The sequence below is a fragment of the Diabrotica virgifera genome, chromosome 3 (genome assembly GCF_917563875.1).
Source record: "Diabrotica virgifera virgifera chromosome 3, PGI_DIABVI_V3a".
NCBI lineage: Eukaryota > Metazoa > Arthropoda > Insecta > Coleoptera > Chrysomelidae > Diabrotica > Diabrotica virgifera.
In genome coordinates, this window is record NC_065445.1 from 266,534,959 (window position 1) to 266,552,982 (window position 18,024).

The 18,024-nt window shown below is 32.6% G+C and overlaps 1 protein-coding gene and 1 non-coding gene across 4 annotated transcripts in view; both read left to right on the forward strand.

Annotated features, from left to right (window-relative positions):
- The window catches only part of LOC114326321 (autophagy-related protein 13 homolog), a 110,428-nt gene that overhangs the window by 52,558 nt on the left and 39,846 nt on the right, over positions 1-18,024 (forward strand). The window lies entirely within an intron of this gene.
- On the forward strand, positions 11,838-11,910 carry Trnak-uuu (transfer RNA lysine (anticodon UUU)). Its single transcript has one exon. It is a non-coding gene; the product is annotated as a tRNA-Lys (tRNA).

Genomic DNA, 18,024 nt, shown 5'->3' on the forward strand with positions numbered 1-18,024 from the left:
TCAAATATTGCTGAAAAATTGCATATCGTATTTCTTCTTCCCTTCTACACTAATTTTGGTCAAATGATCTGTTTTCAGTTACATTAAGGTCATCTTCCTCATCTGATTCTAAACCTTCTGGAACCTTTATAAACATTTTTATTGGTATGTTTTGTAATGTTCCACAATAACTTTAAATAATTTTACCTGCATTAAAAGGATTTAATTGCTTTGACAAACATCTTGATTTCAACACTTTTTCAATCACATTTCTAGGTATGTAGGTAGGTACCTACTTCCTTTTAAATGGTAATTGTAGTTATTTTCAGGTCAATTATGTACTTTTTGTTTTTGTTGTAATTTGAATTCAGCTCTACAAAAAGAAACAAAACTTTGAATTTTGTTATAGGTGTAATGTGTCGATTGTAAAGTAAACTGAGATTTACCTTTCATTATTATTTATTACTTCTTCACCAAATAGATTATAAAAAGCCATTTGCCATTTTTAAATATTTATCTCCATTATAATACAACAATAGCAAACTACTATTCACATAAACATAACCCAACAAAAATAATCAAACCCCATTTAACTAACGGACTGCTAAAAATTTAGCGGGTAAGATTTGACATCCTCTAGAATATTTTTATTTAGCGGGTGTTTTAACGGTTTAGGTTATGATTTTAACGGATGCATGATTTACAGAATACCAAAATATTTTTAGCGGGCGCTAAAATTTTAGAGGTCTCTAAAATTTAACGGAAGTGTTACAGAATACACCCCATAGACTTTTATTTATGGAGGCGGATTAAAGACCTTGTTTTTGCCGCTAGCAAACGCCATTCGCAGCATTGCGAGAGCAGAAATTGTGACTGCTGTTCAATATACTCTGAAAGAGTAAATACTTGCATCGAAAATACAAATTATGATCCATACTTTGAACATTTAAGTCGTCACTAAGTAGTTGTTTTTATTTCTTTGTTATATTTTATAGTGTTGTTTGTCCTATTGTTGTTTTAATTAACACACGTTGACGTCTAAAAAATGTTTCTTTGTTTTTTCCACAGCACACTACCTTTCCTTAACTTCTTTTACCGGTGACAGTAACAGATATGTTTAAAATTTATACGTTTGTTAAGATATCTCGAGATAGAAAAAAGGTATCGACATGCGACATGCGGTTTTCCCTATTCTGTTGATAATTTGATCTAATGAATACTTGTATTTAATATTTTCCAAAGAAAACTAGATTTCTGAAAATAATTAAATAACGCCTCCTAGCTGGCATATTACTTAATAGGCAGTTTAGAAATTATAACTCTTACATTAACGAACAAGAGCTGTTTTCAACAAGACCAAGTTTGCAAATTTTGATTTAGCAGAACCGGACTTACAGCCATTTTTTCATAACAAGGTTCCCACTCACCCCCACCTCTTATTTGTAAAGGTAGACTTAAACTTGTGAAATCAGATATGCGCATAATTTTATGAAGAATATGATGATCGGATTTCCAGTGCCCTTTCGTTAGGCAAATTTTGTAAAATTTTGATTTTTTAATTTTTGATATTCAATTACGCCCTCTAGCGGTGAACCTACAATTATGAAAATAATTTCCAGGCTTTTCCCGAGGCAACTTTTGTTATAAATATTTTTTTTTTCAAAGCTGTACTATAAACGGTTTCTGAGATATGGCCGAGAGCCATTCGTATTGGGACACCCGGTACAGAAGGATCCTGAAGATACCATGGACAGACAAAGTCAACAATGAAGAATTACTACGGAGGATGAACATAACCGCAAATTTAATCAACATCTTGAAGGGCCGTAAGCTGCTACTTGGGACATATATTGAGAAATCAAGGCAGACACGAGCTACTCCAATGCATTTTAGTCCAAGGTAAAATTGAAGGAAAAAGGGCACCAGGACGAAGAAGAATATCATGGCTTGCTAACCGGAGAGCATGGTGTAGAAAGACCTCAACACAACTATTCCGTATAGCAACCAACAACGTCATCATAGCCAGAATGATTGCCTACGTTCGGAACGGACAGGCACGCTAAGAAGAAGAATAGTTTTACTTGAATCCCAGAACAAATAATAACAATAATTGTTTTCTATTCTCAATGCGTTAATATTGGGACCGTGCAAGTTCGGCAAAGCGACCTCTATTTCTACGCTCTGTACTTTTATTCGCACTTTTAATTATATTGGCCAATTATATTAGTCCTGGTTGCTGGATAATTGTCAAGGCCATAGTCCAAAAAAATAATAAGAAAAAATAAGATGCAGGTTATGCTATGCAAACGTAAACAATTGTATGTAGTAAATAAAATTAGTTATTAAAATTCAGTACTACAAGCAAAATACAATTAATTAAATATACCTTTATATAATAATTGCATATCATATCAATATTGTGGAGCAATATATAATTTTTCTGCTTCAATGACAGAAGGTATGAAATATACGTCAATTTGACAATTTCAATTGACAATATGAATTATTTAAGATAGTTGAAATATTCTCCGCGACTCGCGCACGGTCGTTTCTCGTTTCCCTTCCAAGTACTTGCACACCGCGAATACGCTATGATGCGTTTTATGCATATTGAACATGCTATGACAAAAGTTTATTCAGCACAGGGGGCGGTTCTGAAATAAAGTTGCGCAGTAAATGTTAAACAACGGTTGAACGATAATATCCAGTCTCCATTTCTGTTACCATTTTAATCATCTCGTTTATTGAGATTCATTAAATTGTCCGAGAGTTTTTTGTCTATGTTTTTAATTATTTTCTTAGTCTGGATTTGCTCTTGAGTGGCTCTCCATTTATTTTGATGATTCATTATCAGCCATTTCTTAACCTCACTTCTTGCAGCCTCTTTGGCGACGTCACACAATGATTATGCAGTGCCGCGCCAGCACGTGTTATCGCCTGTGTGCAAAACATTTAATGGCGCCCAAAAATACGCATTTTTTTTAATCGTCTCGTTAAAATCGTCACGTTAAAATGAACAATTATTTATTGTAACCAAACAAAAATAACTAAATACCTAAAAATTCTCATATATGCAACAAGAAAATAAACTTTAAATTAAGTAAAAATAAATCTTTGGCGTAACATAAATAACTAAAGATACAGGTAAACTTGAAAATAAATCTCTATTCAGATTGCAAACCTCAGAGTTGAAGGTGAACACACCGAATACGTGATTACGTGAACATCATGCGTGGAGTGAGGCAAAGCTGTATTCTGTAACTGCGTGGTTGGTTGATCAGTGGCCTCCACATCCAGTTTCTCTGCAGTTTCATTTGCTGTAGTAATAACATCATTAAATTTGATATGTTTCCGAAACTCGAGCACCAATTGTTTTATCTCTTGTAAAGCATTTAAAGCCAGCTGCATAATATTCATTGTTTTTGATTGAAAAATTTTGATGCAAAAAACCTTATATAAAAATATGAAGATATGGCTAAATGTATATATGACTTCAATAGTATCATTACAGTTCCCTGTAAGTGCCTCGATTGTCAGAGTCGTCGCCCTCAAAATGACCACGAAACGCTAAGTCTTCTTTGACCAAGAAACATACGGTATCTATTATAAGTGTGCTAAGGATATACCAATCTATTCTTTTTTTAACAAACTCATTATGTTTAGCAATATTTGCTTTAAAAGCTTAGTTAAGAAACCTTTTGATTCTTGTTTTGCCAAACTGAATCAAATTGGCTATATATCTTACATGTAGATAACGGAGAAATTTCATGGCTCATTTTTAAAACTCTAAAACTATTTAAATTGTGAACTCGGCCGCGGGTCCACCCATTTTTTCTCTAGAAACCAGAAGACATGGCCAACAATACAGTCTATTTTTCTTGCAACCACATAACCTAGGAATTTCACTGTACCAACTCAATTTAAAATATCGAACTACTTTTTTTATTCCTTTTTTTAAAATGTTTAAAATAGGTCTTCCGTTTTCAATAATCTCATTTTTTTTTCTTCAAAATTATACAAGGAGAATTACTTTTCAAGTAGTTGATCGATTACGCAGCGACATTCATCCATGGTTAATAGCACGCACACTGTAATAGGTACTGTAACCAAATCAAAAACTGGTAACAGGTCTACTGATATACACACGGCCCACGCCGTCGCTCCTTCAAAATTTTCAGGTACTAGGCGGTCTCGATTGACAGCGAGAATCACCACATTGTAACCACAAACTAAAGTGGTAACAACGTAATAAAGTGCAACTGAGTCACATAAACTCGTCAATATTTTCGTGTGTCTACGAGTAGTTGGCTATTTACTGAATTATACCTTGTCTACCCAAAAGACGGAGTAATCACGTGAATACCATGTGAACTCATGAAATATTTAGGTCTTTGCCTACAAGCAGTAAAACTTCAGTCAAACAGTCAGAATTCGTGGCAAACAGTTGGTCAGTGAGAGAACAATAATACAGTCATCAGTGTTGTCCTCTTTACTCGTGCTGGTCGACTTTTCGCTGAGAGTTTCAGCCGGTTCGGCTACTTGTTGGAACAAACCCTATTATATTACCATCACTTTGTGATTTTTAAACCATTGGCGTACCAGAAAAATTAAATAAAAAGTTTTTCTACAGACAAAAATTGAAATAAATGATTAATTTATAAAAATATATGATGTACATAATAATGAAGAAAAACGTACAATTCAAAAGGATGAATAGGGCTTTTCATTCACAGTCATTTGTTTCGAGCTTTTGTCATGTGTCATATAATATTAATATATCTACGTCGTACGTTATTGGTATTTCCAATGATACAAACTGAAGACGTATGACGTAGATATATTAATATTATGTGACACATGACAGAAGCTCGAAACAAATGACAATCGATGAAAAGCCCTATTGGAAGCGTTATAAAAGATTGAGGTACCGCTAAAATGTAAATAACCCAAGCTCTACTGTACGAGAAATATTGTATATAGTGTTAATTTTAAACAATTTCTAACATTTGGAGTAGAAGTAGAGAATACAATTTTAAAATATACCTTCTTAACCTCAATCTGATATTATGCTTAACCTAAAAATGTTTAATACAATACAGAAATAATATAAATTCCTTAAAAAGTATTATCAATAATAAAACATGGAAGTGGCTTTAAAAATGAGTAAAAATTATGAGAGTCAAAATAGGTAGGTAGGTACTATTATTAACATATAATATATTTCTATTGGTAAATATATAAATGGAATTATTTCATAGTAGTCATAAAATATTTATTTGCAAGATTTTTAACTGTTACCAATGGTAACAGTGGTTACATGGACGCTTCGCCAGTGATGTAGACTGAACAACTGAGCATATGAATGTAAATGTTGATATTTTATCTCCTAAACATCTATTAGCTTGACAATTTCAATCATCAAGATCTTTATCCTAATGCGTGATATCACATAAAGCATAATAACTTTCTGACAAAATTTGGTATAATAGCTTAAAGCATCAATTCTGCTAGACCAGCGTGTATTAGATAAATGCGTTAAAGCCAGACTTGCAAAGTGTTGTTTTATGATATCCCAACGTTTGGTAGAAGCTAAAAAAAATGGGTAAGTGCTATTTTGATCCGCCTAAAATTTTTGTGAAAACCCTAGTGGCGCCCCTTAATTGCTAGCCCCTGTGTGCGCCGCACACATTGCACACGTGAACGGCGCGGCCCTGATTATGGGCATATAAAGGTTTCTCTCGGCCCTTGTTTTGCCAACTATCTGTAGGTTCATTCTCCCCTGCACTTCTTCATGACCCGACACCCATATTAAAGATACTTTATTGTCCTTTGCCAGGTTGTTGATGAAATGTAGTAGCATGTATTGTTGTACTTCTTTGTCTATTTTGATTTGGGTACCATAAATAGCCCCGACATAATATCCCGCACACAAAATAGCTCCGACAAAATAGCCTGCAGACAAAATAGCCGCGGAATAATAGCCCGCCGACAAAATAGCCCCGACAAAAAAGCTCCCTTCAGAATTCATGATGAAATAATTCCTTAAAAATACATTTTTTCGGAAATGATCTTTTCAGAGAATTCGAGTCCTGTCTTCTCTGCCTCTTGGAAGTTTTAACATTTAATTTAAGCGAAAATTAATGTTTATTTATGATATAAACATTTTTGAAGTTATACTTCTTTAGGCGCGATTGAGAGTAAAATTTCATAATACTGCGCGCATGCGCACACAGACAGTATGGCGTTTAGTTGCTATCTTTCAAGTTATGTATAAATATATATCAATGCAAGAAAAGGTGTGAAAAGAATATATTAGTGTTTTTAGTAAATATATTTATTATAATTTTTGTGTCTTTGGATTTGTCTTCCTCAGGAGCAAGATGAGTATTATTAAAACATTTTATTGTATATTTATTATACTTCACGTTGCCTGTTTGTTACCGTGAATTGTCATTAGGGAGCGTTCAAGTATTACGTAACGCGATTTTTGAAGATTTTTGACCCCCCTCCCCCCTACGTAACGCACTCTAATGGGCGTTTAACTATTGCGTAACGCAATTTTTGAAGATTTTTGACCCCCCTCAACCTGCGTTACGTAATACTTAAACGGTCCCTAAGTACGTCCGAACCGATACAGACACAGTCTTCGTAGCGTATTTGGTATAGCATTGGGCCAGAGATCGAGGGGTCTTGAGTTCGAATCCGGAGCAATCCTATTTTATTTTTTTGAAAACGGTAAACACAAAATTAGTTTGGTGTTTAAAAAAAATTAAAACAAATTATTTAAAGTATATCTATTTTTAAGAAATCATATAACAGAAGTATAACTTCTTACGTGCGTACAAAGTACACACACATTCTTTTTTTTTTCTGTGTTCGGGCAACAGTAAAATGCATTTTAAATTAAATAAATTAAATACATTCTTCCTTTTTTCAAATAATTTAAATTAAAAAAAAAGAATGTGTGTGTACTTTGTACGCACGTAAGAAGATATTCTTCTATTATATAGTAGGTAATTTAAACGAAGTAAATATACTTAAAAGGTTATTTGTACTTATTTTATTTAAAAATCAAACTAACTTTCTTATCTACCATTTTCAAAAAAGAAGAATATCTTAAAAAATTATATAATAATATACTTACAATCATAAAATCTATAAAAAAAAATAAAAAAAATAATAACTTGCTTGGGGCTTGAACCCACTTCACGTCTACCGCGCCGTACGAAAGTTGACGCCATTTCAAACTGCACCAAACTCTCGTATACGTCATGTGGGAATATACACAAACTAAACGTTTACACTATAAATTTATATGAATTTAATAAAATTATTAGTTTAATTTTTGTCAAAATAAAGTACAACAAAATATAGAGTAAGAAAACGATATACGAGATGAAGATTTGTAGAAAGTTTGTTCGTAATCAGATTATGTAAATTAAAGAATTGCCTACTAATAGGTAACTACATTATTTTGTTTACATTTTCCAAATAGATAGGTATTGAAACTATTAGGTATTTCCAACTGAAACATTTAGAATTACGTACCTGCGGCTTTTCAAAACTATTTAAAAAGTCACTATAATTATAAATTTGATTTTATTTCTGTCCACACATCAATAAAAACTAATATTATACAATATTTTTGTTTACCGATAACCTCCATATTGAACAATTATTGACAGATCATTTCAACACCCAATCAGAGCCCGTATAACAACTAATACCATACTGTCGGTGTGCGCAAGCGCGCGGATCAATCAAATTTTACCCTCAATCGATTCGCCGCTAAAGAAGAATATCTTCAAAAAAGTTTTTGGACACCTTGTATAAATAATTATGTAATTGTTTATATTACTAAATAGAGAATTAAATAACCTTTCAAATGAGCTTAAAAATAAAAATCGATCTATTTCAGGATTTTTCCTTAACGTCGCGGGTTTACGAAATAACGAATTTATTCCTTCCATTTGCACCATACTGATTGAGTCAGATTAAATTAAATTATTAGAAGAATTTTTTCACTGAGCAATAACATTTTTGTTTAATTTATTAATATTTTGTATTTTGACAACGACATCCGAAGTGGAAGTCGAAACGTTAATAAAATAATTTTTTTAAGTAAATTGTGGCTTATTTCCCAATTAGAATAGTAATTTAAAATAAATAGTACTCCGTTAAAAGGTAAAACTTTTTATTGGAGGTGTTTTCTAAGAGGCTCTTTTAGCCGGGGCTATTTTGTGTCCGGGCTATTTTGACGGAGCTTTTTTGACCGGGCTATTTTGACGGGACAACTTTGATTTGGTAGGTGGGTTCTTTACTGCCAGTATAGCCAGTTGGTATCTGTAGAAATATTGGTTCTCTTTGCTTTGGGGTGAAGATCCATGATTTCATCCATATAGGCGACCAAAGCAAAAGCTTCAGCCTGGAACACAGCTGTACGTTGACCTAGGCGATTAATTTATTAAAATTACGCCTGCCCAAAGACTCCTGATCTAGTACCATGAGCAGATTTTTAAGGTACGATTCCGACATCGACGGCAGGCGGCAGACGGCAACTGCAAACGGCAGTTGCAGTCAGACGTCACTACTTTGCACTATTAACCTTCCGATGACCAACCTTTTTTTGTTACACGGATGACCAAGGGGGGGAAAAATGACCCCAGGTCAAAAATGTCTAAAAATGACAATTAACAAAAAAATGAATTTTTTTTATGGCATGGACTTTATGTCATTCAGCCAGTCAAAACATAAGTATTAGTGTCATGTGTAGTGTGTATGTTGAGTAAGTGTCTTGTTACTTTGCAAAGTCGACGTCATTAGCGTAAAACTACTTGGAATTACACATAACAGACGGTATTTTACTAAACATCAACTTCAGAATATATTTTTGAAGTTATACTTCTTTACCTGCGATAGAGGGTGATTTTTTTATATGTTAAAACCTATCAGCCCGGCGCATGCGCATTATAACTTTGTTCTGATTGGATGTTCAAATGACATGTCAAAAATTATCCGATATGGCAGCTGTGGTTTGGAGGTAAAGGTAAAGGTAAACAAATGTATAATATATTAGTTTTATTGTTGTGAGGACAGAAACAAAAAAGTTTATAATATTGTATTGACTTTTAAATAGTTTTTAAAAGCAACAGGTACGTAATAATTGTTAATGTATCATGGGTATAAACCTACCTATTTGATCTGCCAAAATATATAGTATGTAATACTTTTATTTATATAATTTGATTACCATCAAAATTTCTATCAATATTCACCTAATATATTGTTTTTTTACTCTATGTTTTGTTGTATTTTTTCAATTCTAAATCATTTTAATTCAAAATTAAAATAATTTGATCAATTTTCAAAATATCAAAATATCACAAGTTTAATCCGTTTAGTTAGTCGATCTTCGTAAATAATGACACATAGTGTCCGTGGCTAAGCGGAGAAGGCGAATGAATTCCAATACCAACCGCTCTTATCAGCGCTGGTTCGAGTCCCAATAGAAACTTTCTTTTTTGTTTTTTTTAATACATTTTATGATTGTAAGTATATTTATTATATAATTGTATTTTCAGAAAATACGTATTTAGTTAAAAAATTTTTCGACAATTAATGTTCAGACATCATTTGTGGCTTGTTTAATGTGTTTGTGTGTGTTTTATTCTTTTATTTTAATTTTTGGCACTGTTCTAATAAAAATGTTTGAGAAGTAGTAAGTATAAATTAGTTTAATATTTAAACAAAATATAAATAAAAAGTATATTAATTTCGTTTAAATCATATAATAGAAGTATAACTTCTTACGTGCGTACAAAGTACACACACATTGTTTTTTTATTCGTAAAATATAGCGAATTTTTTTTATTTCAAAATATGAGGATATCTAGAATGATATTAAAGTCAAATAAAAAAATATTGAGTTAAAAATTGAAAATACTTTTGAATTTATTAAAGAAAAACATACGCTGGGGTCACAATTTCCCCCGCTTGGTCATCCGAAGGTTAATTTGTATGAGACTGACTCCGAGATCTAACTGCAAATGCTGTCCGGCAGAATGCAGAATGTCAGTTGCTAATAATTATACAAATTAATAGTGCAAAGTAAATACGTATGTCATGGTAACAACTGTAACTGCCGTTTGCAGTTGTCGATGTCGGAATCGTACCTTTAGATCCATCAGTGAACCATATTAAGTACCCATTAATATTTGAGATTTTTGTTGTCTACATACATGGTACAATTATTATGTTAATCTTCTCAGTGAAGATTAGTTCTGATGTCTTCTGAGTACATCTGAAAGATGAATTCCTCAAGTATAGTCCCAGTGGTATTTGTTTGACTACTTAATACATAATTTGGCCTCCAAGTATTGCTTGCTTTGAGCCTCATAATGGTCATAAAGGCTATCGATAAATTACCTATTTCCTTTTCATTAATCGCAGCTACAATGGACATTTTGAACATACCAGTTATACAAAATTATACAATAAAAATACATAGGTATATTCGCGGTGTGCAAGTACTTGGAAAGGGAAACGAGAAACGACCGTGCGCGAGTCGCGGAGAAATATTGCAACTATCTTAAATAATTCATATTGTCAATTGAAATTGTCAAATTGACGTATATTTCATACCTTCTGTCATTGACGCAGAAAAATTATATATTGCTCCACAATATTGATATGATATGCAATTATTATATAAAGGTAAATTTAATTAATTGTATTTTGCTTGCAGTACTGCATTTTAATTACTGATTTTATTTACTACATACAATTGTTTACGTTTGCTAAACATAACCTGCATCTTATTTTTTCTTCTTATTATTTTTTTGGACTATGGTCTTGACAATCATCCAGCAACCAGGACTAATATAATTGGCCAATATAATTAAAAGTGCGAATAAAAGTACAGAGCGTAGAAATAGAGGTCGCTTTGCCGAACTTGCACGGTCCCAATAGCAAAGAATACACCAACGACATGCATAATATAGTAAAATAAACATGGCCGTCATAAAGATAAATAAACTAAAAAAATGTATAATGTACCATTATAGCCACTTTACACCATGCAAGTAATTGCGCAATTAATTGCACAATTTCTTGCGCAAGAACTTGTGCAATAAGTTGCAACTAACTTTCTGCAATAAAGTGATTACACGGTGCAAACAATTGCATAAACTGACATGAAATAGACAGAAACTTTGACAAAATAGCATAAATTTTAGGTTATGTTTGTTTTTACAAATTAAATGTAATTTTTTGAGTAGAATTATCAGATATTAGATTAAAGATGTTAGATTATCATTTGAGATAATTATAATAATGTATTAAGTATAACAAAATCAATTAATACCTAATCCAAGTATGTAATACATATTATTCATTTACAAAAGGAAACAAGTTGTAAGAAATAAAATAGTTTTTTTTAATCCCTATGTTGCATAATTAAAGTTATTCACCTGAATAATATTATCTGTGAAGCGTGAAATTGGTAAAAAGTTACTCTAGTTTTGTTAATAAATTGTTTGGTTTGAAATTTAAGATGACAGAAGTTCAATGTCATCAAAATCTTTTATTTGTTGACAGCAGAAAAGTAAAAACAAACACTGTAGCCTTAAAAGTTACTAAAAATATAACCAAATTGCAGAAAAAATTGCATGAAAAATAGGACATGTTCTATTTAGCTGCAACTTATTCTTGCAGCAAGGAGTTGCAGCTTTTCTGTGCAATTCGCGTATGACACGATGCAATTTCTATTGCTGCAAGAAATTGTGCAATTAATTGCGCAATTAGTTGCATGGTGTAAAGTGGCCATTAGAAAGTACTACAGGCCGGGTTTAGAAGTATCGGCCCGGGTAGCTCAGTCGGTAGAGCATTGGACTTTTAATCCAAGGGTCCAGGGTTCAAGTCCCTGCTCGGGCGAACTTTTTTTTATTTTTAAATAATAAATATCTTCTCTGCAAATAAATTAAAATAAACTGTTCATCAAAAGATACATATTATGTACACAGAATGTTTATTTTCGTCACTATTTAGTGGGCGAGTGCTCTATATCTGTATACAAAGTACATAATGAATGAATTTATCTCTATCATATTACATATAATTATTGAATGAATTATCTCTTTACAAAATGCTGATTTTAGAAGAATTTATTTTATTAAAATTGAAAAGACTCTATAGGCCTCTCTGAAGAGCTCAAAAGAGTAAAACTTACGTAAGGGGATGATGTTCTATCACTGAAACAAAATTAAATATTAACTGTCTCTCATTTTCTATTAGTTTTACTCCTATTTCATTACAGCTAACCAAGTTTCGATGGAATTTTACCTAGATAAATAGACGGGTTGTAGAATGCAATCTTATGTTCCGCCTAGTCTTCTTCTTATTTATCGTTCCTTTGCCTTGCACATTTTAGAAGGCACGAATTTGGGCACCAGAGCTTGGTTCCGGTAAAAGTCGTTAGATTTTCGGATCTTAAATTTCGAATTATTGTTTTAATTGATCTAACTTGCAACAATAATTATTTTGCTATCAATGTTATCAAATCTGCATTCTGGCATATCTTATCATCATATTATTCGAATCTGCGTCGTTTTTTATTTATCATATTTCCAAGATTGTAAATAATATTGTAAAAGGTTGCTTGACCAGATGAATACTCCAGATAAAAAATAGTTTACAAAACAGGTATAAAAAAATGTAGTAGTTTCGTAACAAATTAAGTAATTTTTGTAAACACATTTTGTAAGCAGTTATATCGAATGACTAGATAATATTATATATTTTATTCAATCGAATTATCATATGGGTACGCTAAACGATAATAACTTATTTATATCTTTATTTTTAGACTCTTGTTTTTCATAATTTCCCGTGATAAACATGCTGTTACCTTCAACGCTTATTTGTTTGCTAATCTGTAAAAAATAATCCGGTCAAGTTTGACAAAAATTGGCACACTTATCCATCAACACCCGCATTAAAGCCTAACAAATAAACACCCGTTTATTTATTGAAAACTCTACGACCTACTTGATTAAGGTAAAAGGGGATCAACTGATTATGATAATGGAAGAAAATGAAGCGCGTGAATTGCATAGTGTAGAATTCCTTCCCTTTTGTCTTCACTGCAGCATCCATTTGGCTTGCATATTGTAGAAGCCTTGGAGGTGTCACCAGGAAAATCGACTAATAAGTTTTTCAATTAAAAATCTTTTAAAAATATTTTATTTTACAAATATTTTTATTAGGTTATAAAACTTAGTCTTTCATTTAGCAGATGCCGCTACGCATCTACTACCTTCACGTCAGTTGCAATGGGGGACTAATATGTCGAAACATTTTTACCAGGATTAGAGAAAGCAGCCTATGCATTCTCTGAAGAGCCTCTAACAAGAGGTGAAATCATCGATAAGAGTGCTGGCTGCACTCTCTAATCTAAGTAAAAATTAAGAAGGTTTTGGCTTCGCATTGCAACTGAATAAAAATGGTATACATTTTTATTTTTATATTAGTATTACTCCTATAGAGTAACTAGGTCCATTTTCCGTTGGAACTTTACCAAGCTGCAGACGGGGGTTGTAAATTGCATAGTGTAGAATTCCTTCCCTTTTGTCTTCACTGCAGCATCCATTTGGCTTGCATATTGTAGAAGCCTTGGAGGTGTCACCAGGAAAATCGACTAATAAGTTTTTCAATTAAAAATATTTTATTTTACAAATATTTTTATTAGGTTGAAAAACTTAGTCTATTAAAACTGTTGGGCTTCGTTGACGCCACAGAACTTACAGCTTAAGGAAAAAAACAAGGTATGGCACAAAGGCCTTACGACCAAGGAGATCTGATTTAAGGAGAAGAAGAGCTTTTTAAATAAACTCCATGGGAAAAACTGTTGCTATTTTCTGAAGGGAAAGAATTTTTTTGTTGCATTTTCATATTTGACTAGACTAACATCAAAACATCATTTTTCTGGTATCACCCATATTATTTTCATAGGTTTATCTTATATAAACAATCTGTACGCTTATATTGCTGTTTGCAAAATTTTTATTTGGGAATAACGTAAAAATATCTCTAATATTGTTTTTCGGTTTGACCTAGGTCAAAGTCATATCAAATTAAACTCATATCAAATACTATTTTAATGGTTTCGTTATTTGAGGGAACTGTAAAACGACTGTAAAAAACTGTAAAAAACTGTAAAAAAAGACGACTAATTTGTTTGAAGATATTTAAAAGTACCTACTTCCAATAATTGATTCAGTTTTATACGAGGGTATTTAATTTTACAAGGTATTTTTAGGTTATTGGAGTATAGAAGTATAAACCTCCCTTTAGTATGAGCTCTTTATTATGATCTGATCTGTTTTTCGTGTGGGATCACTTCGTCTTTTCTTATTAGTTGATAAATCCGGTCATCAGTCCTTCTCTAGTTTTTATTAATTCATTGTTAATTTCATTCGGTCCTATGTTTTCCTGATTTAACCTTTTCACTGTTTCAATAATTCTCTTATATTTCTTTGTCTCTTTCATCTCTTATCGCTACTTTCTCAATATTTCTGCATTGTTTGATTTTGTATAAGTTAGAGAAATACTTTCCACAATTTTTTTCTGATTTTAGGACTGTTGTTTTAGAGCCCGTTCACATGAGAGGCGCTTAACGCGCGATTACAACTACATACATTTTACTTTTTTTTTTAGTGAATTTGATGGCCTTGCCCGACCCAATTAGCCAGACATTTTGTTATTTTAAAAACAAACAAATTTGATTTTTCAATCAGAGGGAGACCGTTCACATACTAACTGTGTCTTACTGTTGTTACATTGTTTTTTTAACATAGTCGTATAGTGTTTTTTTGTTTTTATTTGCTTCTATTAATTTGCTTTTTAGAATCCATATACAAGAATAGCAATACATAAGATGAAGAATATGGAAATGAGGAAGTTATACCAAAGAGAGACAGATAAAATACTGGAACAGCATGAAAACAATGAGGAAATATGGAATATAGAAGAGAGATGGAAAAAATTGAGAGACACGTTATGGAACACTGCAAAACAAGTATGTGGAATAAGAAAGAATGGGAAGAATAATAAAAGAACTAGATGATGAAATAAGGAAATAAAGCAAGCTGTAAAAAAGAAGAAAGAAATGTGGAAGCGATACATAAACACAAATGAAGAGCAAGACTGAGACGAATACAGAATACAGAGAAATATAGTGAAAGAACTAGTAAAAGATGCGAAGAAGAAGAGCTGGAAGGAATTCGGTGAAGAATTGAACGAAGGTTTTGGGAATAACAATAAACAGTTTTGGAATAAAATAAGAAGCATGAAAGGAACAAAAAGGAAACAAATAAGAGGAATTAGAAATGAGCGAAATGAATTGAAAACAAACATACAAGACATACTAACCATATGGAATAAGCACTATAAAGAAAAATTCGAGGCAAGTAACCAACACAATGAGGAGAGAGGACAGCAGGCAAGAGAAGTGGATAGAGACAATTGAGTAGACGAAATTCATATCAAAGATATTGAAGAAGGATTGGCAAGAATAAAGATTGGAAAAGCGGGAGGTGCCGATGACATAGATCCGGAGATGATGAAGTACGTAGGAGAACGAGGCAAGCTTTGGCTACTGGAAATAATGAGGGAAGCATGGCGAACAGAAAAGATACCGGAAGACTGGGAAGAAAATTTATTGATACCAATACACAAGAAAGGAGATGAAGCGGAATGTGATAACTATAGGGCTATATGCTTATCATCAGTGACATATAAAGTCTACACCGGGATAATAGAAAGGAAGCTCAGGAAAGAACTGGAAGGAAAACTAGAAGAAGAACAAGCGGCTTTTAGTAAAGAAAGAGGAACAACAGATAATATATACATATGTACTGAGAAATATAATTGAAAGGAAAAACGAAATAGGAGAAGACTTATATATTACGTTTATAGATATTAAAGCTGCTTTTGATTCTATAAATAGAGAAGTAATATGGTCAGTAATGGAAGATCAGCAAATCCCTCAAAAGATAGTAAGCGTGGTAAAAAGTACATATAGAAACGTACTTGCTAAAGTACAAATAAACGGAAATAGATCGCCAATAAATAAACCTAAGGAGAGGAATAAAACAAGGGGACAGTCTCAGCCCAGTTTTGTTTATATTAGTAATGGATAGAGTAATGAAGAGCGCTAAAAGAAGGTCAAGGCAATTACAGTCAATAATAGGGTACAGGAATTTAGTACCAGTGAGAATGGAGGGATTACTATATGCAGATGACTTAGTAATAATAGCAGACAATAAAGAGAAAATGCAAAAATTAATCGATATCTGGGTGGAGGAAATAGAAAATTTGAAAATGGAGGTAAATGTAAAGAAAACGAAGACCATGATAGTAACCCAAAAGAAAATAGAAGAAATAAACCAAACGATATTTAGGTGCAAAAACGAAATAATAGAAACAGTCTCGACGTTTGAATACCTTGGAGTAATAATATCAGAGGATGGAAAGATAGATCAAGAAATCTCATACAGAGCGGAAAAAGCAAATAAAATCTACTATGCACTAAATAAAACAATATTTGGAAAGGAAGAAATAGATAAAGAAATAACACTGAAGGTATACAACGCAATATCTGTACCAACTTTAATATATGCAAGTGAGACATGGGTAAACAATGCAAAAATAAACAGTACAATAAACGCAGCGGAGATGAAGCAGCTAAGAAAAATAGCAGGAAAACGAAATTGGACAGAATAAGAAATGAAGATATTAGACAAAGACTGAAACAGGAATCGATAATAACGAAGATACAAAAAAGAAAATTAAAATGGTATGGACACATTAACAGAATGGACCAGGGAAGACTACCAAAGCAGGTGATGGAATCGAAAAGATATGGTAAAAGAAGGAAAGGGAGGCCAAAGAAGAGATGGATCCATCAGATTATAGAAATTGGACAGGAAAAAGGAAAAACACATCAACAAATGAAAGAGTTAGCAAAGGACCGCAAGAAATGGAAGAGATGGATAGAAGATGAATAAAACCTCCGACGCCCCTGAGGGGCATAAGGAGTTTCGAGAAAGAAGAAGAAGAAGAATCCATTCTCATTTTTTCGTTTTATATAGTTTTGCGACTTCAAGTTTTTTCCTTTTGTATGCATTTACTGTTTCATCTGTTCTGATTTTTATCCATGCTTGTTTCTTCTCTATGATTTTGGCTTTGCATTCGTCATCAAAGCAGTCTTTTGATTCGCCCTTTTACGTTTGTAATATTGTTTTTTCTGCTGCCTCTATTACGCTTCTTATGATGTTGTCCCAATCAGTTTCCATCACTTTAGTTTCAACTGTTTGAAGTTTTTTTGATATATTTTCTGCGTATTTATTGTTTACTGCTTGTGTTTTTAGCATGTCAAGGTTTCAGATTTTTTTCTATTTAGATTAGCTTGCGTCCTTATTATTTTCATTTTTAATTTTGCTATTATTACTAATATGTGGTCTGAATCACATTCAGACCACATAGCTCACCTGAGTTGACCTAACAGAAGGTCAACTCTACATCCACCAAACCTCTCTAGAAAGAGTGACTAACTACAAATACCTCGGACCATAAATGAAGAATGGACCAATAACGAAGAGATATAAGAGCGCACCTCGGAAAAGCTACATCCACCTTAAACCGGATGGGAGCCCTCTCTCCTTTTTTATGGTGTTGAATCGTGGACCTTGAACGAAGATTTATGCAGAAAATTGCAGAATACTTAAAATCCCGTGGACTAAAGAAAAATGAAGAAGAACTGATTATTGACCACCATCAAATTTCGAAAGTTAGAATACTTTGGATACAATCAGCCGTGTGATGGATGACCGAAGTTATCTTTAACGTTTGAGTTAAAGTTGAGATAACTCTCAGGGATAACGTGTCCATACCTATTTACGTAAATTCGGTGTGATGTATCTGCCACCGTTATGAGATAGTTATTTATTCAACGTTAAAAAAGAGAAATAACATTTGACTAACAAAGTT